At 35.2% G+C, this 22,541-nt stretch overlaps 1 protein-coding gene across 10 annotated transcripts in view; it reads left to right on the forward strand.

The window, feature by feature from the left end:
• The window catches only part of Tanc2 (tetratricopeptide repeat, ankyrin repeat and coiled-coil containing 2), a 387,000-nt gene that overhangs the window by 45,826 nt on the left and 318,633 nt on the right, over positions 1–22,541 (forward strand). The window contains exon 1 of one of the 10 annotated variants that reach the window (XM_074045372.1): positions 17,573–18,251. The exons of the other annotated variants lie outside the window; for them this stretch is intronic. The gene's annotated coding sequence lies outside the window, so the exon portion shown is untranslated. Of the gene's footprint in view, positions 1–17,572; positions 18,252–22,541 lie in introns of those variants that run through there. 10 annotated transcript variants of the gene reach the window in all.

Raw genomic sequence — 22,541 nt, forward strand, 5'->3', positions numbered from 1 at the left:
AACATGGATGTGCAGGTGCCTCTGGAGTAACAGTCTTTTGGGTATATCCCCAAGAGTGGTATTGCTGGATCAAATGGTAGATCGATGTCCAGCTTTTTAAGTAGCCTCCAAATTTTTTTCCAGAGTGGTTGTACTAGTCTACATTCCCACCAGCAGTGTAAGAGGGTTCCTTTTTCCCTGCATCCTCGCCAACACCTGTTGTTGGTGGTGTTGCTGATGATGGCTATTCTAACAGGGGTGAGGTGGAATCTTAGCGTGGTTTTAATTTGCATTTCCTTTATTGCTAGAGATGGTGAGCATTTTTTCATGTGTTTTCTGGCCATTTGAATTTCTTCTTTTGAGAAAGTTCTGTTTAGTTCACTTGCCCATTTCTTTATTGGTTCATTACTTTTGGGAGAATTTAGTTTTTTAAGTTCCCTGTATATTCTGGTTATCAGTCCTTTGTCTGATGTATAGTTGGCAAATATTTTCTCCCACTCTGTGGGTGTTCTCTTCAGTTTAGAGACCATTTCTTTTGATGAACAGAAGCTTTTTAGTTTTATGAGGTCCCATTTATCTATGCTATCTCTTAGTTGCTGTGCTGCTGGGGTTTCATTGAGAAAGTTCTTACCTATACCTACTAACTCCAGAGTATTTCCTACTCTTTCTTGTATCAACTTAAGAGTTTGGGGTCTGATATTAAGATCCTTGATCCATTTTGAGTTAATCTTGGTATAGGGTGATATACATGGATCTAGTTTCAGTTTTTTGCAGACTGCTAACCAGTTTTCCCAGCAGTTTTTGTTGAAGAGGCTGCTATTTCTCCATCGTATATTTTTAGCTCCTTTGTCAAAGATAAGTTGGTAATAGTTGTGTGGCTTCATATCTGGGTCCTCTATTCTGTTCCACTGGTCTTGTCTGTTTTTGTGCCAGTACCATGCTGTTTTTATTGTTATTGCTTTGTAATATAGTTTGAAGTCAGGTATTGTGATCCCTCCAGCATTGTTCTTTTGACTGAGTATTGCCTTGGCTATTCGTGGCCTCTTGTGTTTCCATATAAATTTAACAGTAGATTTTTCAATCTCTTTAATGAATGTCATTGGAATTTTGATGGGAATTGCATTAAACATGTAGATTACTTTGGGGAGTATCGACATTTTTACTATGTTGATTCTACCAATCCATGAGCATGGGAGATCTCTCCACTTTCTATAGTCTTCCTCAATCTCTTTCTTCAGAAGTGTGTAGTTTTCCTTGTAGAGGTCTTTCACATCTTTTGTTAGGTTTACACCTAGGTATTTGATTTTTTTTGAGGCTATTGTAAATGGAATTGTTTTCATACATTCTTTTTCCGTTTGCTCATTGTTAGTGTATAGAAATGCTAATGATTTTTCTATGTTGATTTTATATCCTGCTACTTTGCTGTAGCTATTGATGATGTCTAGAAGCTTCTGAGTAGAGTTTTTTGGGTCTTTAAGGTATAGGATCATGTCGTCTGCAAATAGGGATATTTTGACAGTTTCTTTACCTATTTGTATTCCTTTTATTCCTTCTTCTTGCCTAATTGCTCTGGCTAGGAATTCCAGTACTATGTTGAATAGGAGTGGAGATAGTGGGCATCCTTGTCTGGTTCCTGATTTTAGAGGGAATGGTTTTAATTTTTCTCCGTTAAGTATAATGCTGGCTGTAGGTTTGTCATATATAGCTTTTATAATGTTGAGGAACTTTCCTTCTATTCCTAGTTGTCTTAGAGTTTTTATCATGAAATGATGTTGGATCTTATCAAAGGCTTTTTCTGCATCTATTGAGATGATCAAGTGGTTTTTGTCTTTGCTTCTGTTAATGTGGCTTATTACGTTTATTGATTTTCGTATGTTGAACCACCCCTGCATCCCTGGGATGAAGCCTACCTGGTCGTGGTGAATAATCTTTTTGATATGTTGTTGAATTCGATTTGCCATTATTTTGTTGAGGATTTTTGCATCAATGTTCATTAAGGAGATTGGCCTATAGTTCTCCTTTTTGGAGGTGTCTTTGCCTGGTTTTGGGATAAGTGTAATACTGGCTTCATAAAATGTGTTTGGCAGTTTTCCTTCCCTTTCTATTTCATGGAACAGTTTAAGGAGGGTTGGTATCAGTTCTTCTTTAAAGGTCTGATAGAATTCAGCAGAGAATCCATCAGGTCCTGGACTTTTCTTTTTGGGGAGACTCTTGATTGCTGCTTCAATTTCATTTTGTGTTATAGGTCTATTCAGGTGATTAATTTCCTCTTGGTTCAGTTTTGGATGATCATATGTATCTAGAAATCTGTCCATTTCTTTTAGATTTTCAAATTTATTTGAATATAGGTTCTCAAAGTAGTCTCTGATGATTTCCTGGACTTCCATGGTGTTTGTTGTTATCTCCCCTTTTGCATTCCTGATTCTCCTAATTTGGGTTTTTTCTCTCCTCATTTTAGTCAGGTTTGCCAGGGGTCTATCGATCTTGTTTATTTTTTCAAAGAACCAACTTTTTGTTTCATTAATTCTTTGTATGGTTTTTTTGGTTTCTATTTCGTTGATTTCAGCTCTTATTTTTATTATTTCTCTCCTTCTATTTGTTTTGGGATTTGCTTGTTCTTGTTTTTCTAGGAATTTGAGATGTATCATTAGGTCATTGATTTGGGATCTTTCAATCTTTTTAATATATGCACTCATGGCTATAAACTTTCCTCTCAATACTGCCTTAGCTGTGTCCCATAGGTTCCGGTAGGTTGTGTTTTCATTTTCATTGACTTCCAGGAACTTTTTAATTTCCTCTTTTATTGCATCGATGATCCATTCTTCATTAAGTAATGAGTTATTTAGTTTCCAGCTGTTTGCATGTTTTTTGTCTTTACTTTTGTTGTTGAGTTCTACTTTTACTGCATTGTGGTCAGATAGTATGCACGGTATTATTTCTATTTTCTTATATTTGCTGAGGCTTGCTTTGTGCCCTAGGATATGATCTATTTTGGAGAAGGTTCCATGGGCTGCTGAGAAGAATGTATATTGTGTAGAGGTTGGATGAAATGTTCTGTAGACATCTACTAGGTCCACTTGATCTATTGCATATTTTAGATCTTGGATTTCTTTATTGAGTTTTTGTTTGGATGACCTATCTATTGATGATAATGGAGTGTTAAAGTCTCCCACAACCACTGTGTTGGCGTTTATATATGCGTTTAGGTCTTTCAGGGTATGTTTGATGAAATTGGGTGCGTTGACATTGGGTGCGTACAGATTGATGATTATTATTTCCTTTTGGTCTATTTCCCCTTTTATTAGTATGGAATGTCCTTCTTTATCTCGTTTGATCAATATAGGTTTGAAGTCTACTTTGTCAGAGATAAGTATTGCTACTCCTGCTTGTTTTCGGGGGCCATTGGCTTGGTAAATCTTCTTCCAGCCTTTCATCCTAAGCATATGCTTATTTCTGTCAGTGAGATGAGTCTCATGTAAGCAACAAATTGTTGGATCTTCTTTTTTAATCCATTTTGTCAAACGGTGTCTTTTGATGGGTGAATTAAGTCCATTAACATTAAGCGTTAGTACTGATAGGTATGTGGTGATTCCTGCCATTTAGTTATCTTAGTTGTTTGAAGGTTTGATTGTGTGTACCTAACTTGATGTTACTCTCTACTGTCTTGCTTTTTCTTATCCTGTGGTTTGGTGCTGCCTGCCTTTTCATGGTTAAGTTGGGTGTCACTTTCTGTGTGCAGGATCCCTTGCAGAATCTTTTGTAATGGTGGCTTTGTGGTCACATATTGTTTTAGTTTCTGCTTATCATGGAAGACTTTTATTGCTCCATCTATTTTGAATGATAGCTTTGCTGGGTAGAGTATCCTGGGGTTGAAGTTATTTTCATTCAGTGCCCGGAAGATCTCACCCCACGCTCTTCTTGCTTTTAATGTTTCTGTTGAGAAGTCTGCTGCGATTTTGATGGGTTTACCTTTGTATGTTACTTGTTTTTTCTCTCTTACAGCCTTCAATATTCTTTCCTTAGTTTCTGAACTTGTTGTTTTAATGATGATATGTCATGGAGTAGTTCTATTTTGATCTGGTCTGTTTGGTGTCCTGGAGGCCTCTTGCATCTGTATGGGAATATCTTTCTCTAGATTTGGGAAATTTTCCGTTATTATTTTGTTGAATATATTACGCATTCCCTTCGCTTGCACCTCTTCTCCTTCTTCGATGCCCATGATTCTCAAGTTTGGTCTTTTGATGGAGTCAGTGAGTTCTTGCATTTTCTTTTCACAGGTCTTGAGTTGTTTAATTAATAGTTCTTCGGTTTTTCCTTTAATTACCATTTCATCTTCAAGTTCTGATATTCTGTCTTCTGTTTGTTCTATTCTGCTGGATTGGCCTTCCGTTTTGTTTTGCAGTTCTGTTTCGTTCTTTTTTCTGAGGTTTTCCATATTCTGGCAGTTTTCTTCTTTATTGTTGTCTATTTGTCCTGAGTTCATTTATCCATTTATTCATTGTGTTCTCTCTTTCACTTTGGTGTTTATACAGTGCTTCTATGGTTTCCTTTATTTCTTCTTTTGCTTTTTCAAATTCTCTATTTTTATTGTCTTGGAATTTCTTGAGTGTCTCCTGTACATTTTGGTTGACCCTATCCAGTATCATCTCTATAAAATTCTCATTGAGTACTTGTAGTATGCCTTCTTTTAAATTATTCTTGTGGGCTTCATTGGGTCCTTTGGCATAGTTTATCTTCATTTTGTTGGAGTCTGGATCTGAGTTTCTGTTCTCTTCATTCCCCTCTGTTTCCTGTACTAATTTTTTGCTGTGGGGAAACTGGTTTCCCTGTTTTTTCTGTCTTCCCGTTATTGTCCTTGGTGTTGTTACTGTCCCTGTACTGTGTGTAATTAAGTATTTTCTAGCTTGTAACAATAACAATGGTAATATTGAGAATGGAAGAGTGAGCTGAGATGGAAAGCAAGAAGTTAAAGAAAAGGGGAAAACAAATATACAGACGAGGGAGAAAGCAGAACAAGGTATCAGACAAGAGAGTTTCAAAGGTATAAACAGGGAGTGTTAGTGTACTAATCGACAGTAAGCTGAACAGACATTAGAGAGACAGACAGAGGATTGAAAATCAAAGATAAAAAAAATAAAAAATAAGTAAATGAAAGTAATATCTATATATAAAAATGAATTAAAATAAAATGGAAAATAGAAAATTAAAAAAAAAAAAAACTTCCAAGTTTATATGCAATGCAGTTTCAGTCTTAATAATTTGGATGTCCGTCTCAATCTCCAGTCCTGGAGTTGGTGCCTCAGATGTTGTTCTGTAGTTGTCTCATCAAAGGGGATGCATAAAGTAGAACAAAACTACACACTCACACACACACACACAAAAGAAAAAAAAAAAAAAAGGCCCCACCAAGTGTCCCCAGTTCAAATGCAATACAGTTTCAGTAAGTTTTTCGGCTTGCAGGTGTAATTCGGTTGTTCTCTCATCAAAGGTAGGGAGAAAAAGAAAAAAAAGCTCTGGAGGCAGTTCTGAGGGTGGTATCTGCAAGTGTGGCTTGCCTGCCTGCTGCTCTCAGCCTGTAGCTGGCGGCGTTATTTATGCAGATCTCTGGGGTGAGCTAGCGCTCACCTGGTCCCACAGGCTTTGTTTGTTCAGAGTTCTCCTGTGCGGGAGCCTCTGCCACAGGCTTTCCCCTTTCCAAGCACTGGGAAAGGTGCCACTGCCCCGCGTTGTCAGGCCTGCGTGTTTATTTACAGTTCACGTGGGAAGTGGGTCTTCCCCCCTCTCCTCTGAAGTTTTCCTCCCACTGCCACTTTCAGAGGCTTTCCTGCTCCTGCTTACTGGGCGGTGCTACTGCTCCTGCCGGCTGCCATGTTTATTTACAGTTCACGTGGGAAGTGGGTCTTCCCTCCTCTCTCAAGCGTCCCCGCTCCTGGTTGCTGGGCATGCGCCCCGCTCCCGCCAGAGGCTCTCGGCCCGCCCAGCTCGTTTATTTACAGTCCCGGGAAGGATTCCCTTCCCCCAATCTTCAACGCTCAGGGTGCCCCACCCTCTTTCCGGCGTGTCTTAACTGTTCTTATTGCTTATTACTCGGTTTCTCTTTTTTTTCCCGGGTGGAGGTCAGTCTGTCCAGGGGGCTATGCTGCTCTGTCCCAGGCTTGTCTGTGGGGCTACCGCGGTACCGTGAAGCTCACCTGGTCCACGTCTTCCCAAGCCGTATGGGCGCCAGCCACTGGCGGCCCCCGGCGCCCTCCTCGTTTCTCCATTTAACGTGAAGTGGAGATTCTCTGCACCGGCTGGAGATGTGGAGGGGCCAAAGTTATGTCTTTTCTCGGTGATTATGCCTGCAAAGTGTGTCTCCAGCGTCTCTCCAAGATTTCACTATAGGAGGGTCGCTTTCTGCTTCCTACCTCTAGCCGCCATCTTGGAATTCCTTATTTTTACATCTTATTGCTTATCTTACTTACAATAACTAATAATTATAGTTTAATAGTTCATGTTTCTGCTAATTTCCATATCTAGATTATTTGTGCATTGTCTTAATCGCTTTACCACTTGATTACAGATCACATTTTCTTCTTCACATGTCACATTTTTCTTTAATGAGACATTGTGTTTAAAAGAACTATAGTAGCTGAAGTAAATAGCATTTTTCCCCAGAAAGGGAAAGCATTTTTGTATGTGAGGTAGCCATGGTGAGGGACTAATAATTTGGATTTGATGAAGGAGCAAATTGGATAATGTTTAGGGGGAGGTCTGTTCTGTGTTTATGTGAGGCCTCTCCCTCTATGTAAGCAAACCTGATTCTGGAGATCTTATTACACCTTAATAGACAAGCTTCCAGTCTACCAGATTATGGCCATCATGATTTAGCAACAATCTTGTGAGTGTGGAGGCCTACCTTTCAATTTGTAGTTCCTTCCCGTTCTATACAAGTGGTTGGCAAATTACGACCTACAAGTCAAATCTAGCCTACTGCTTGATGTAAAAAAGTTTTATTGGGCTATAGCCCGATTTCTTTATTTAAATTGTCTATACCATGTCTGTTTTCAAGCTATAAGAACAAAGTCCTATAGTTGTAACAGAGACTAAAATGTTTACTCTGACCCATTATAGAAAACATTTGTTGACCCTTGTTCATCAAGCCAATTCAGAGTCATTGCAAATTACGCCGATTTCTCCTATCTCAGTGGAGTCTCTGTTTATGCAAGTCAGTCTTCATCCTACTCATGCTTAGATCTAGTAAATTAACATTGTGATCTTAAATAAACTTTATATTCACTAGGATCACATCTCCCCTTAGAACTCTATAATAGATTCCAATAGGTTTTTAGAATAAAGTTCGAAGCCTTAGAGTCCTTGATAATGTGAATACTGCCTAACTTCTCAACCTTTTTTTTTTAAGCACTCAGGGTCTTTCTTCTCACCCCTATTCATCACAGATTCTACCTATTCACTCCTTTTGTCTGTATAGTACATGTCACTCATTGAGTTATGTTTCATAGTTTGCTTAGTTTTGTCTTTTGCTTGTCTTCTCCAAGCTGTATGAGTCACTGTCTAGATGTTCCCAGCATCTAGAATGTTGCCTAGAAATTCATAAGAGTTCAACAAATATTTGTTGAATTAATGAATAAATAAACTGTTTTTTTTTTCTACTTGCTCACTTGCTTTCACCCATATCTTGTTGCCAGAACAATTTTCCTAAAGGGCTAATTAGAAATTTAGTTTGCTAGCCCCTGACCTGACCTAAACTCTCTAGCTTATTCTCTTATAACTCTTATTTGGAAGCTTTCTACTTTATCCAAGTCAGTGTTTTTTATTGCCTTATTTTTTTCTGTACCCCTTTGGTCATGACATTGACCCTGTCTAGAATAAACTTGCCATTTATACGTGTCATTTTTTAAAAATCTTAATCATCAAAACCCAGCTTATATGTCACTCTGGCTCATAGTGATCATTATTTTGTTCATCCTACTGTAGTGCTGAATACTTGTATTCCTAACATGAAACTTAATATAATGACTTGCATTAAATGTTTCCCCAGTATGGTTTAACTATCGTAAGAGTGCAGAATGTATACTTTCTTTTATTTCTGCAGTAGTTCATGCTGCTACTCATTTTACATTTATTTTATCAAAAGGCAGCATAAGCGTTCATATAGTTAAACATGTCTTCAGTGAAGCATGTGTTGAGTTGCAGTTACCTTACATTAGTCTGTGTTCTATGTTTCACAAAGGAAAATGACTTTTAGATGTATTGCCTCGTTTAGTCGGTATAGCAAATACCACTCCTTTTCATAGATGAGAAATTAAAAAGTCTGGCTCAAGATTATGTAGCTAATTGGTCTGGGAATATAGCTCAATGGTAGAGCATGTACTTTGAATGTTGGGTTCAATCCCCATTACCACAAAAAAACAAGCAAAAAACCTATAGTGAGTAAGAATAGAAACCATGGAGTTCTCATTTTACATGTATTTTTTTATCACTGAATAAGTGAGACAGTCAAGTGGAATTAAATCTAAACTGAGATCTGAGAAATACATGTCTTTTCTTTGAAGTAGCAAGTCAGATGTTAGGTTGATAAGGACATACCAAGGCAATAAGTAGCCAAGTTTTTAAGCTTCTTGTGGTAGACTTGGAAGAAATTTAATTATTTTTTAAAATTTTACGCATTTTTGCACTTTGATTTTTTCATGGAAACATGAAATAATGTGTTTCAGTTACAGGTCCTGGGTTGATTTGTGTATTTCTTACATAGTTTATTTTAAATATAAGCTAATTAACATTAGCATTCTACATAGCTTTCCTAATTATCTATGTTAACATAGTTGATGCTGATCTTTCAGAATGTTCATGCAATAGGCTATTTGTCTCAATGTTTTCTTCCTGCCCTTATATTCCTACAATATTTACTGATACTATGAAGGATTCTCAACAACTAGAGTGCCACATAAGAGTGTTAGAATTACAAGAATGCAGTTCGATAATGCTTCACTTTCAGTTGTGGACACCTTCTCCATTTTTACTGGTTTAAGGTTAACCTCAATACTTTAGTATTGGGGATGGGTGATCAGGGAGAAAAGGTTGGCAGGTAGAAAGGAATGGTAAATAGTGAAGGCTATGTAGTGAAGAACTTGGGCTTTGAGGTGCCAAATATAATTACTAAGTAGGAGACCATCATGAGTTGATTAGAAGCCCAGGTCTTTCCATAATTCTTTAAAATCTGTTCTTGATTGTTTTTTACTTCCTTTTGTGTAACTCTACCTCTTGTTTTTGTTTATTCCTTTTCAGTCCTGTTAGCTTTCTCCTGCTTTAGGGCTTTTATGCTTGGTGTTCCTTATGCTTAGGATGTTAACTCCTTTACTTCATTAGAGAAATTACTTGTTGAGGTCTTTCCTGGCCAGCAGATCTAAGACTCTAGCCCTTAAGCAGATCTAAAGACTCTTCCCTCTTCTTTATGTGACCTTTGTGCTTTTTTTTTTAAATTTTATCTCTTTAGCAGTATTTTTGTCTTATCATATATCTTGTTTTTCTGTTCTATTGCTTGTCTTTGCAAAGAAAGACAAGTTTTATGACAAATACATCTTTTTTTCTATTGTTTAATCCTGTCTGGCACATAAGATGCTCTGGGTAATAACTTGTTTTGTGAATGAGTAACATTTTAAGGGAGATAACTCTGGTATTAGTGTATAAAAATGGATTATAGCTTGGTACAATGATTCATGTCTGTAGTCCCAGCTACTAAGGAGACTAACACAGAAGGAACCCGTGAGCCTAAGAGTTCTAGGCAAGCCTGGACAACTTAGTAAGAACTGACTCAAAAACAAAACAAAACAGCTGGGTGCAGTGGTTCAAGCCTGTAACTCTAGCTCCTGAGAAAGCAGAGATGGGAAGGATCAGGGTTTGAGACCAGCCCAGGCAGAATGTTTTCGAGACTCCCATCTCAACCCATGGCTGAGCATTTTAGTGCTTGCCTGTCATCCCAGTTACACAAGAAGCAGAAACTGGAAGATCACAGTGGGCAGAAAGTGAGACTCTTTCTCAAAAATAGCCAACACAAAAAGGGTCGGTAGAGTGGCTCAAGTGGTAGAGTGCTTCCCTAGCAAGTATGAGACTGGTTTCAATCCCAGGTATTGGGAAACAACAGCAACAAACCCCAATAAACAGAAAAGCACCAAAGTAAGGAGATGCTAGTTAAGAGATGAGGAAAATGCAAGACCTTAACTCAAAAACGGCCAAAGCAAAAAGGGCTGAGTATGTGGCTTAAGTGATAGAATGCCTGCCTACCTTTAAGAAACAGAATACATAAGGAAGACCTTTTCTTTTCTTTTGTATGACCTTTTTGAGGTAAAATAAATAGGGTTTGGTTATTAAACTGACTGGGAAGTGAAAAAAAAATGAGAGGAAATAATTTGTTCTGAAGATTCTGGCTGGAGAGACTGGCTAACTGGTACATTGTATTGTTCCAGGCCCATATTACATACACAATGATCATATATGGAATGAATGACTGTCTAGAAATATATTGTTCCCTTTTGTACTTAATTTTGTATTCAAATGTAATTTATTTAGCCCTATGGTTTATTTCCATTTTTGGGGTTCTTTCTAATTGACCCTATTCCACCATTACAATTATGCTTCCTTAGGACTTCAGGACAATTTAATGTTACAAGTCCTTTTAGTACTTCACTGAAATATTTTAGCCTAATGACTTTTTCATTGTCTACTTTCATAGTTTGGTACTTTAATAGTTTGCTGTATCCATCAATGCTGCTGAAGAAGGAAGACAGAGAAAACTTTGTATGGCTTATGTTGTCAGCACAACCCTTTTTGTGATTTTTTTTTACCAGATTAAAGGCAGTAAATTTTCATTCTTTTGTTAGTACCCTCAAGTTGTGCAAGGTACTTGAATTTTACATAGTTATTTCTTAGTGGTGATTGAAGTTCCATTGATAAAACTACTTTCATAAATTATTAATTTAAGCTTATATATTTTAAACAGCAATTTTTAAAACATTAAATTAAGTCATTTAAGCTGTTTAATTGGGCACTATTCTGCAGATAATTACTTTAAAAATCCAAGTACGACCTGAGCCATGGCTCATTCCTGTAATTCTAACTATTCAGGATGTGTTGATCAGGAGGATCATGGTTCCAGGACAGCCCAGGCAAAAAGTTAGTGAGATTGTATCTCAATTAATAAAATATGGGTGTTTGGCATCCCAGCTTTGTGAGAAGCATAAATTGGAGGATCTTGGTCTAGGCTGGTCAGGGCAAAAAATGCAAGAACCTATCCCAAAAATACCCAAAGCAAAAAGGGCTGAAGATGTGGCTTAAGTGATATAACGCCTGCCTAGCGAGCTTGAGGCCCTGAGTACAAACCCTAGTACTACCAAAAATAAACAAACAATTATATATCAGATGTGCCACGTACAACCCTACATGTATAAAGTTGAGAGTGTGCAACGAAGAAATAATAAGAAATAGATTCTGAGTTCTGAGTTTTTATTTTTTTGGTGGGATGGGTTTGAACTCAGGGCTTTGCATTTGCAAAAGAAGTGCTCCACCTTTTCAGTCACACCTCCAGTCCATTTTGCTCTGGTTATTTTGGAGATGGGATCTTGCAAACTATTTGCTCCAAACTCAATCCTCCTGATCTCAGCCTCCCAAGTAGCTAGGATTATAGGTGTGAGCTACCAACTGATTACTGGCTTGAATTCTGATTTTAAAAAGAGATTTAAACAGTGAGTTAAATATATAATTTCCTTATTAGTGCTATTTTTTCAAACCATATGTTTGACATAATGCTATACCAAGTTAAAATAACGTTATTTTATTACTGTCAAGTTTTCATCTGAATATATCTGGTTTATTTATTTATTTATGTTGTTGTCTTAGAAAACTTTAAACATTTCAAATAGGAAGACTTTTTCTGAGACAAGGTCTTACTATGCAGTCTAAGCTGGGCCCAAACTTGCCATCCTTCTCCTTCAGCTTCCCGAGTACTGGGATTACAAGTATGTACTCCATTTCTGGCCCAAATAAAAAAACCTCTTGGTCATAAATTTTGCTTCTGCAAATTTGTAGTGTTCCTTACCTTTCCATGGTCTCCTCATATATAATCATGTGCCTGTTTTCTTTGATGTATGGGAATCTTAAAAATCCATATATTTACTTATAATAATAAAAAGTTAATGATAGAGTCAAGTGGATGAGATGCTAAAAGAACAAACTGTCTTTTTCTAATTTCTTTGGTACAGCTATCATAGAGTCTTGTCCTTTGGGATCTCTAGTATACATTTCTATAAATGGCATTTCAGTACACATTTTATGTCTTACTTTAAAGAAGCACAGAATCCAAAACTTCAACTTTAAAAATAGGTTCCATATTCCTCCTTATCCCATTTCCATGGATTTCTTCTATTCTGGTTTTATTTGACTCCCTGGAAAAAATAGACTTACTTTTTTTCTAGATTTTAGAGTGCTTTGACCTGGGGTTGTAATTTTCTTTGGTTTGTTGTGCAGTATATTGCCATCAAAAATTATGGTTCTTTAGAGGAGTTCCTAAGGAATCTTTAACACCCCTTACCAAGATAGAAAGTAAGTTGGTCATGTTTCTAATTTTCCTTTAATATTAATTTTTTTAACATTTTACTTCTAGTAAATTGAAGGAGCAAGTATCATTGAAAATGTCTTCTTTACTATTAGAATGAGACTGAATAATATTTGTCAGGTATAAGGGAGTAGGACTCCACTAGTAGCCTCTGTGGACTTGAGCTTGGCCTGACAAGATTTAAAACAGATTAACAACAGAAAAGAATCTAGAGTTTTATATATACTTGGAAGCCCCCATAGGAATTGAAGACCAGAGAAGCAGTTAGAGCTAAACGTATACACTAAGTTGGGTGAAGGGAGTAAATTTTAGTGACAAGACACAGGGGCTTGGGCTAGAGCACTTAATCATGGGAAAGTGAGTAGGAAGACAAGGTTTAGTTTAACAAGATTTGTTTGCACAGAATTTTCTTGCTTCCAACTCCCCATCTCTGATGATAAGAATGTTTCTGTTATCCTGGTAAGGGAGGGTACCTTTCATATTGGAGTCTCATCTCCATTCAGGAAGAAAGCCTTCTTACATGTGCTGTTATCTAAGTGCTTTTAACACAAAATAATCTTTATGACAAAGTAGCATTTTGGGCAAGGTAACTACATGGTTCAACTTTCAATTAAAAACATCTTTTGTAAAATCATTTTGTGTAGTTGGTAGGAGTTAACATAATTGAAGTAATATTGGTTAAAATATATGACAAATGTGTAGCACTAATTCTATTTCTTTCTTCTTTTTTCTTTTTTTGGTTTCATTTTGACTTTTTGAGATAGCATCTCACCATGTAGCCAGGCTGGCCTTGAACTCCAGATCCTCCTGCCTTAGCCTCCCAGTTGTTGGGATTGCAGTGTGTGTCACCACATCTGGCTAATTCTGTTTCTATAAGAGATGATTTTACTGCCTTAACATGAGTCTGTAGTATCAAAATGTCCCTTATTTATGTATATAAAGATTTAAACTTGGAAAAATTCTTTGTTCATTTCATCATGCAGTTGATTCAAATTCAGCATATATTTATTAAATGCTTATTCTGTACTATGTTAAGTATTTTAATCAAACTTGTACTCGAATATTATATTGCAATACTATAAGCTATTATATTAGCCTAAAATATGTACAATTTGAAAATTAGGGGTGATTTTCTTTTTTCTTACTAAGGATTTTATTTTTGGGTGCTTGCAGTTTTGATTAGGAAGGAGCTTAATAAATGCCATTTATAATTATTGTAAGATTGTTTAGGCAGTAGTCTATACCAGACAAAGAGTGTTACTGGGAATTGAGATTATCTCTTATCCTTGGTCCATAACATAATATTTCATAATAAATATTTTTCAAATGACATTGATTTTCTGGAAAGTCACATTATTCCAGTCTTATGTTTTATTATTTGAAAAATATGGTTAGAACTAGTTTTGAGTCATTTTGAACTAATTTATAGAACTTTCTCATTATGGATAGTTTTTATAAATCTGTATAATCCAGTACTGTAATGGAAAGAACTTAACGTCTGCCTCCAAATCTGATTCAGTAATTTAGTACTATGATATATCACAAATTGTGATACATACTGGGTTAGTTCCTATCTGCTGGGAGATCAGATTCTAATAAAGGAGAGATATTTCTAAATATACAGGAACAATGCAGTTTCTGTTTACAATACAGAGACAAGGAGGAGAATCCAGATTGAATTTTGAAGACATGTAGGAGTTAGAGATCCAAATAGAGAAAGCAGCATTTACCTGTAAAATGGAAATAGGAGACTATATGGTCCATTTTGTTAATTTGCAAGAATCCTTTTAGTCCTAGAACCTAGGGTGAGTTAGAAAGTTGCTAAAAAGAATGGATAGTTAACCACTCTTCAGTGAATGATGTGCTTTATATGCCATGCTGAAGAGTTTGGTTATATCCTTAATACTGCAAGAGAGCTATTGCAGGATTTTAAACTGTTAAGCAAAAAGATTTTAACATCCAAGCTTAGTTCTTCTGACCCCAGATTTGTCAAACTTGTAATTTTTAGAGGAAATAACTTTATATTAAATTTTAAATATGATATGTCCTGTATAGTCTCTTCTCTGGTCAGTTTTATTTGCTGTTGGAATGATTAGAATTATAAAACAAAATGTCTGAGACATTAAGGGGAATTATATAAATTCACACAACTAAGAATTCTAGAAGATGGGAGGATTATGGATAAATTAATTCTGAAGCCCAACAGCATCATCAAAGACTCAGTTTTCTTTCCCTCCTTCTACTCTCCATTTTTAGCACATTGGTTATTATTCTCAGCAGATTGTTCTTCTGTAGCTACTGTACTACCTTCAGTTTTTAAGTGGCATATAGCATTGTTCAAAAGTTAATAGAAAAATAGACCTTTTATTTGGTCTCTTTTTAAGATTAAAGAAAACTGTTATGAAAGCCATCCTTCTCCTTCCCCCATTTACCCCACATCCCATTGGCTAAATTTTAACCTTTTTTCAACCAATTAATTAATGGAACTGCTAATGTTACTAAGATTCATTTGCTAATCAAAGTCACCTAGGGAAGAGAATTAGCTTCCCTTATAGCAAGTACCTAAAATGAAGTCAGGATCTTTTAGTATAAAAGAAGGGAGTGGCTATGTAACATGTACTAACCTAGTTATGGGTTTTATTTGTTTATTTTTTAAAATTTGCAGTCTTTCCTATACCAAGAATTAGAAGGACAAGCCTACATTTGCCCAACTATAAGAAAGACGGACCATATTAAGTTTGTTAATAATATTAATACTTTTGATGCGAAGATTGTAGGCATGTAGAGCTGTTGTAAGTGTAAATCAATTTCTCTGAGCCTTTCCAGTTAGAGATCTTAAAAGATGTGATTTCTGACCTGCAAAGCTAAGGAGTGAGCTTTAAAACATAGGATTTTAGTGTGGTAGGCCCTGCCTGGGAAACCAACCACCTGATCATCCCAGAACATAGATTTCTGAGAGTGTTTTTAACCAGCAAATTCTTTGCTAGTCTGGAATAGCAATGAATGGGAGACTTGTCCTTCTCAATTTTTCTTTTGAAAAAAAAATTGTTTTTAAGGGACATGAATTTTTTTTTTTTTTGGTGCCTCTAAGAGGATAGAGTTTTTTCATATTCAAGTATTAGGAACAGATTTCTCTCTCTCTCTCTCTCTCTCTTTTTTCCTGTAAATACAAAAGACTTGGTTTGGGAATGTTCAGTGGGAGAAAAATAATACTGAAGAAAATGAAAAATTTCAACATAATGTCTAGCTGTCTTACCTGTTATCTCCAGTATTATTCATGTACTAGTGAGTAAGTATAGCCATTTCTTTACCAAAAATATTGTGTTACTTTGTTCTCTTGAAAACTGATGGCCAGATTGCTAGTAAATCAAATTCTTTTTTTTTTTTTTTTGGCAATGCTGCATTTGAACTCAGGGCCCGGCATTTACTAGACAAGTGTTCTGGCATTGAGCCAGGTCTCCAGCCCTTTCTTTGCTTTAGCTTAATTTTCAGGTAGGGTCTGGTGCTGTTTGCCTGGGGCTGACCTAGATGCAATCCTACTATCTCCAACCCCCCCACCTGGGATTACAGCTGTGTACCATCTGAATCTTGCTCAAACTGCACTCCTCTGGGGGGACAGAAGCAGAGAGTGAGGCAGGAAGGGGTAGGGATGAGATAATCCAAAGCATCTATACTCAGTAACCTTCTCATTTAGATCCTACTTCCCAAAGTTTCCACAACCTCCCAAAATGGTGCCACCAGCTGGGGATCAAGCATTCATAACGTGAGTCTGTAGAGGACATTTCATATTCAAGCCATAACAGTTTCTAATAGTTCATTGCTAATACATAAAACATATGTATAGATATAAATATGATTGATTTTTCTCTTCTGACTTTGTATCCTGTGATCTTGGTAGACTCACTAATGCTAAGATTTTTTTTTCTTTTGGTGTGTGTGTGCTTTTGTTTTTTGTTAGGTTCTTTTGTATTTTTTAAATGTATATTGTCTTCTAAGAATAAGGAGAATTCCTTTCCAGTATGTATGTTCTTTATTCTTTTTCTCATCTTACGGTACTGGCTAGTATTTCTAGTATGATGGATGGTGGCTAAAAGTGGGATATGGGTATTCTTGCCTTATCTTTGATCTTAGTGAGTGAAACATTTAGTCTTTCATCATTAAATCTTTTAACTGTAGGGTTTTTTTTTCATAGATATTCTTTATCAAGTTAAAGAAGTTCCTTTCTATTCCTAGTTTTGAAATTTTTTTAGGTGTTAAATTTTGATAGCTGTTTTTTCTGCATCAAATAATATAATCATGTGATTTTCTTTTTTGAACCATTAATACGGTATACTACATTTAATTTTAAACTAGTGAATTAAATAAACACTATTTATTCATAGTGTCTTATACTTTTTAAAACATTACCATATTTGATTTACTAATATTTTATTGAGGTTTTATGTTTCTATATTCATAAGATATATTGGGTCCCTTTTTTAGGAGAATGTTTCATCTGATTTGTTATCTGAGTTGTTCTGCTCTCATAAAATGAATTATGTGTGTTTCATCTTCTGTTAAAGAGTTTTTTTTAGAATTGGTATTATTTCTGTAAATGATTGGTAGAATTCACCTGTGAAACCACTGGGCCTGGATATTTGGTTTTCATAAAGGGTTTTTTTTTTTTTAATCACAGACTTAATTTGTTTAATAGTCACAGGAATATTCAGGTTACTGTTTTGCTGTTGGGTGAGTTTCCATAATTATTAGTTATTTATTGAAAGATGTATGTAGAAGAGCAGGTTCTGCTACTGAATAGCTGTCTTTTCCTTGGGAAAAATACTTAATCTTAATGTCTTTGGCCCTTCTTCATCTGAAAAACCAAGGTTTAGATTTATTTTTAAGCTTTTGTGTAGTTTTAAAATTTTACAATACTGGGTAGCATAAAAGGGTATGTGTTTGAAATTTACGTGAAACAATTTTGAGTCTGTCTCTTGATTCATCTATCATTTATTGAGCATTGGTTCACTTAGATTCACTTTGCCTTTCAACAGCTAAGTTTTGTATTTTCTTCTAATTGATTATTTGTTGATGAAAAAGTATGAATAGAAGCAATCCTGTTTTATGCATTTGTATATGATATACTTATGATATGTGAAAATTTTCATAAGCTAGCTCCTAAGAAGATATAAGACACATGTATTAGCATTTAATATTTTTTTGAAAAATAAATTATGTTTGGAATTTTAGAAATATTAGAAATGCATTTCTCTTTCGATGGTTAACCCTCTGATCTTAGTGATTTAAAAAAGTCATTTTTTTTAGCTACTTAATAGAGACAATGTGTATGTTGTATTTTATGAAAAAAATAATACTTCAAAGGTGGCTGATTGTTGTGCATTCCATCCATTTACTGAGTTAAAGCAAAGTGAAAGTAGCATACACATTTACTGCTGAAGGAAACATTAAGTTGCAGGCTGCAGCTGGAGGATTTTACGTAGGCACCTGTGGGTTTGAGTGCGTTCAATATACAGACTGCAGTAGGAGGCTGGCACTGACTCTGCTGACTCTAGTACACTCCTTCACTGCTGTACTGCTGATTTCTCCACTATTCAGAAGACAAACAAAATGGTGCAGCACGTTCAGGGCTTGGGAAAAAAATAGCCGTCAGTATGATTCAAAGGTGGGTTTGCTACACTGAACAGAAGAGAAAATTGCTTAACAAGACTAAAGGCTTAGGTATAGTTCAGTTATGTCAGATGTCCTTAGCTGTTTTAATATTTGGTTATGGTTGTTTAAGAATGAAAATGTTACAGTTCTGAAATATGCATGCCCTCTCTCTGTATATATAGAGGTTTAGGTATATTGCATGTATAACATTAGCAAATGCATGTATGGTAGCTTATAAACAGATTTATTTCTAATGAATATATGTAATGTGTGTATATATAGATATAGGTTTGTGTTCAGAATGGTATTTTCCTGTTAATATTAGATTTTTTAAAAAAGTAAGCATTTATGTTTTTTTCTGTTGCACATTTGTCGCTGTTCCTGCCAATGTCTCTTTCCTTATATTGTTCATTTTATAATAGCAGAAAACATTCTCTGGTGAGATATGGAAAAATCACTAGAATGAACACTGGAGTTGGCACTTCATATTTTATTGATGACTGTAATGCAGTGAGTTCACATTGCACATAGTCATGATTTAAATGATTGCCTCTTTTATGAAAGCAAAAATGTTTATAAGAACGGCCATGTTGTAGATAGTATAAAATAAAGGAGAGAAAGTAAAATAAGTAAAAATTCTCTGTTCTTGGTTTCTTGAACAATGCTCAGCATTGATTCAAAGGCATTGTCATTTTAGGAGTACAGTACAGAAACAATTGAACATCAAGTGTAGAAAAACATGGAGGTTTAGTTCCCACCCCCTTCCGGAAGCACTTCACTTATGTACTTATGTATTTTGGGTTTCTGTGACTGCATGTTACTGGGGAGCTGTCCAGTTGAGACAAGATATGTTTTTATAAACCACACCCAACAGATTCAGCTTCTTTATGCTTTGGGATACTATTTTAATCCTGTGCTGACTTATAACCATCATCTGTGGGATGATTTTGAGTTGTAAAAAGAAAGAATGTACTATATTTACTGGTTCCAACTTAATATGCTTTTGAACATGAGTTACTGAATTAACAGCATAAAGGAACAGTATTTAAGTTATGCAGCATTATGACAGAGAATATATTTGTATGGTTCCTTTACAAGTGTACTGCAAATATTCTGATTATATAGGTACCAGTGCTACTGGTATATTATTTTGGCTAGTATTGTGGACATGACAGTTCAGATTTTCTTATTGAGAAAATATTTGTCCAAAATACTTATTTTTCTGTGCTTTGAAAAAATTTCAAAGGATTCAACCTGAGCTTAAAATCTATTTATAAATGTTTTATTCCATAGTAAAAACATTTTGTATGTGAGTGGAATTAAGAGCTGTATGGCTGGCTGCCACTGTGTTAGATTACCTCACTCACTCACTTTACTGTAGACAGAAATAATAAGGAATCAGCATTAATCTTAGTAGTCTGCAGAATGCTCATATTGTATATTTTCAAAAACTCTTTTAGAGAGAACAAATTCACACTATCTTCTCCTTAAAAAGATAAAAACAAATCCATACTATAGTTCTTTGATTTTATTGAACAGCATATAAGAATAATGGGATTTTTATGTGCCACATTTAGTGACAATAAATAGCTAACTATAGATTGAAGTATACTGTAATTATAAGATTGTTTCATGTATTGAAAATGTTATATAACCCTGATGGAATGTTGCAGATGAAACAAAGAAATCTGATTGGTTCTTCACAAGACACAGCAGCCTTGAAATCCTTTCTAACCAGAGGCTTCTACAGCAGGTTGGGTGGTTGGTTAGCATCACATTAAAAACAAAAATGCCTTGGAGATGAGGAGGGGTTTGGAAGAGAAAATGGGAGGTTGCTAAGGCTGTTCCTTAATCCTTTTCTTTGAACATTTATTTTCTTGAAGGCTATTTTCCCCCTGTTACTCCCACCCTTTTGCTTTGATTGTTGTTACTTTGGAAGTGTTATATCCTATCAGGTTAATGAACTTTCTAAATAGTATTGAATAAAACAGAAGAATATCTCTAAAAAGAGTTTTAAGTGATAGAGGGGTTAATGAGTAACATAATTTCGGAACATTTATTAAATATGGATGAATGGGACTTGTTGAGGGAAGGGGAGGATGGACATGATGGAAAAGAAAAGACTTCTGAAGTACAGGACATTAACAGTAACTCTTTGGTCCCTTCCCTATCTTATTAAAATTGTATTAGATAATTTGTCATCTAAGACTTCAGTGATGCTTGGTAAGGGCACATTGTTATTGACATTCAAACAGCAGGATGTTGCAAGTCAAAAACAGGTGGAGAATTGTTTGCTATCTGCTGGCTATTAGAAATACCCTTGAGATGTGAGAATAATGTATGTTAGCTTTTACATGTTTATTATTCTTGGCTCGATAGCCTGCTGGACTGTAGCTGTAAATCACAGTAACAAATATGCAAGCCTTCTAGGATTTTACAGAAAATATTTAAAACCATGCTTATAGTTTATTTTATTAAAATTAGAAAATTCTTATATTTAAATAGTAGTAGGTCAGCTTCATTTACAGACTCTCGGGGAGGGAAAATTACTGCAAGCAGGGATGAGTATTTAAATTAAGAGAGAATGAATTATATTGAAAGGAAATAGAGAACATCATAAAATCATACTTAAGGAGAAATATCTAACATATAGATATATTCTGATAAATGTCAACTATATCTTTAGGTTCCATTTTTGTGCTTATTTTCTGAATTATCCAATATGCTAATAGTCAGGCTGAAGGCAGCTGGCTGCAAGTGTTACAAGCTGAAAACAAAATGGCTGGCAAGGATTAGTACTGTAAATTTGCGATAGAGAGTGGATGCAATTAAGATATTTGTTGAAGGAGAATGTTATAAAGTAAGATGATGAAGGAGTGACTGTTGTATGAGATGTTTTCGACAACAAATGAACATTGTTTTATTAAGAAAATGTATAAATATTCTTACAGGATAAAAATAATATACTATAAATAGAATATTTGAATAGAATTATTGAATAGAATAATTCATTTCCAACTAAGTGATAAACACAGTATTCATTTAGCTGTCAATGATTTTGTGTAATTCTAAAACCCAGGTAGTTTTCTGAGAGTATTATTTATGAAATTTTCAGAATGATAAATGTAGTTAATGGTAAAAGAAATAAATGGGGAAGAATTTGTTACATTCTTGGAATGGGGGAAATTGAGAGACAGGTTTCTGGGCATTCTATTTATTTACAAATCTTTTAAATTAGTGTACATTAAAGATGGAAAAAATAGAATAACAGGAAAATTTAGATATATGGATACAAATATAGTTTATCAAACAAGAACATAACCATAAGCCTTTTCCATAAGTTTTTGCAAATGTCTAAAGATTATATGATATTAAAATTATTGATAAGCTTGGTAGATTGAGAAACAGCTTCAAGAATTACTTAAATAAGTTGAAGACTCAAATTCGCTCACCTGTCCAGCACTCATTGTGCAAGAGGTACATATTTTAAGAAGGAAAAATGCTTCTCTGGCATATAGTAGAAGACCTCAGCATTCAGTGGGTTCCCAGTAACTGATGAATGAGTAATAATAACAAGCATGTGTATGAATAATAATAGCAAGTGTATACACATAAAATATACGTAATTATCCTAATTTAATTTTTCACAACCTTACGCAATAAATTCTGTTAATTTACCATTTGACAGATGAAGAAACTGAGGCAGGCAGAGAAAAAGATACTAAGTGACTTGACGAAAGTCATAGAATAAACCATAGACCTAGTATTTGTACGGAGGTGTTTCTGAACTCTTTCATCATCTGTTCCTCCAGTGACTGGAGATCAAGATGTGTTAGCATTCAAAATATCCTTAGCCCTCAGAAGCATACATTATGTATATATTCTAGCAAAAACTGCAAACCAGAGAAAACCTTTCTGCTACATCTTTCAAATTTGCTTTAACTGATATTTTATCTTCTAAAATTCTTTTTCAGTCATTTGGTTATAGTTGATGGCTATTATCATCATCAGCTAATGCAGATGTATAGATCTAAAAGCTATTTATGTGTAGGAAGCAGTTGGAAAATGGTGAATCTTTGTTTACTCCCCCAAATGGCTACCAAAATCTAACCAGTCTAGTTCATTGAGACTTCTGAGTATTTCTTTGTCTTCTGAGTATAACTTTGTCTTTACCCGTTCATACTCATTTCTTTACTTTAGCATTTCATCTTATCTCACTTAAATTACTGTGTCTCCAGTCTCAGTACCCTTTAGTCTGTTCTATTTTGCTGTAAGAATGAATTTTTTAAAATGGGAATCTGAT

This window comes from Castor canadensis, chromosome 11 (assembly GCF_047511655.1).
Source record: "Castor canadensis chromosome 11, mCasCan1.hap1v2, whole genome shotgun sequence".
NCBI classification, from domain to species: domain Eukaryota; kingdom Metazoa; phylum Chordata; class Mammalia; order Rodentia; family Castoridae; genus Castor; species Castor canadensis.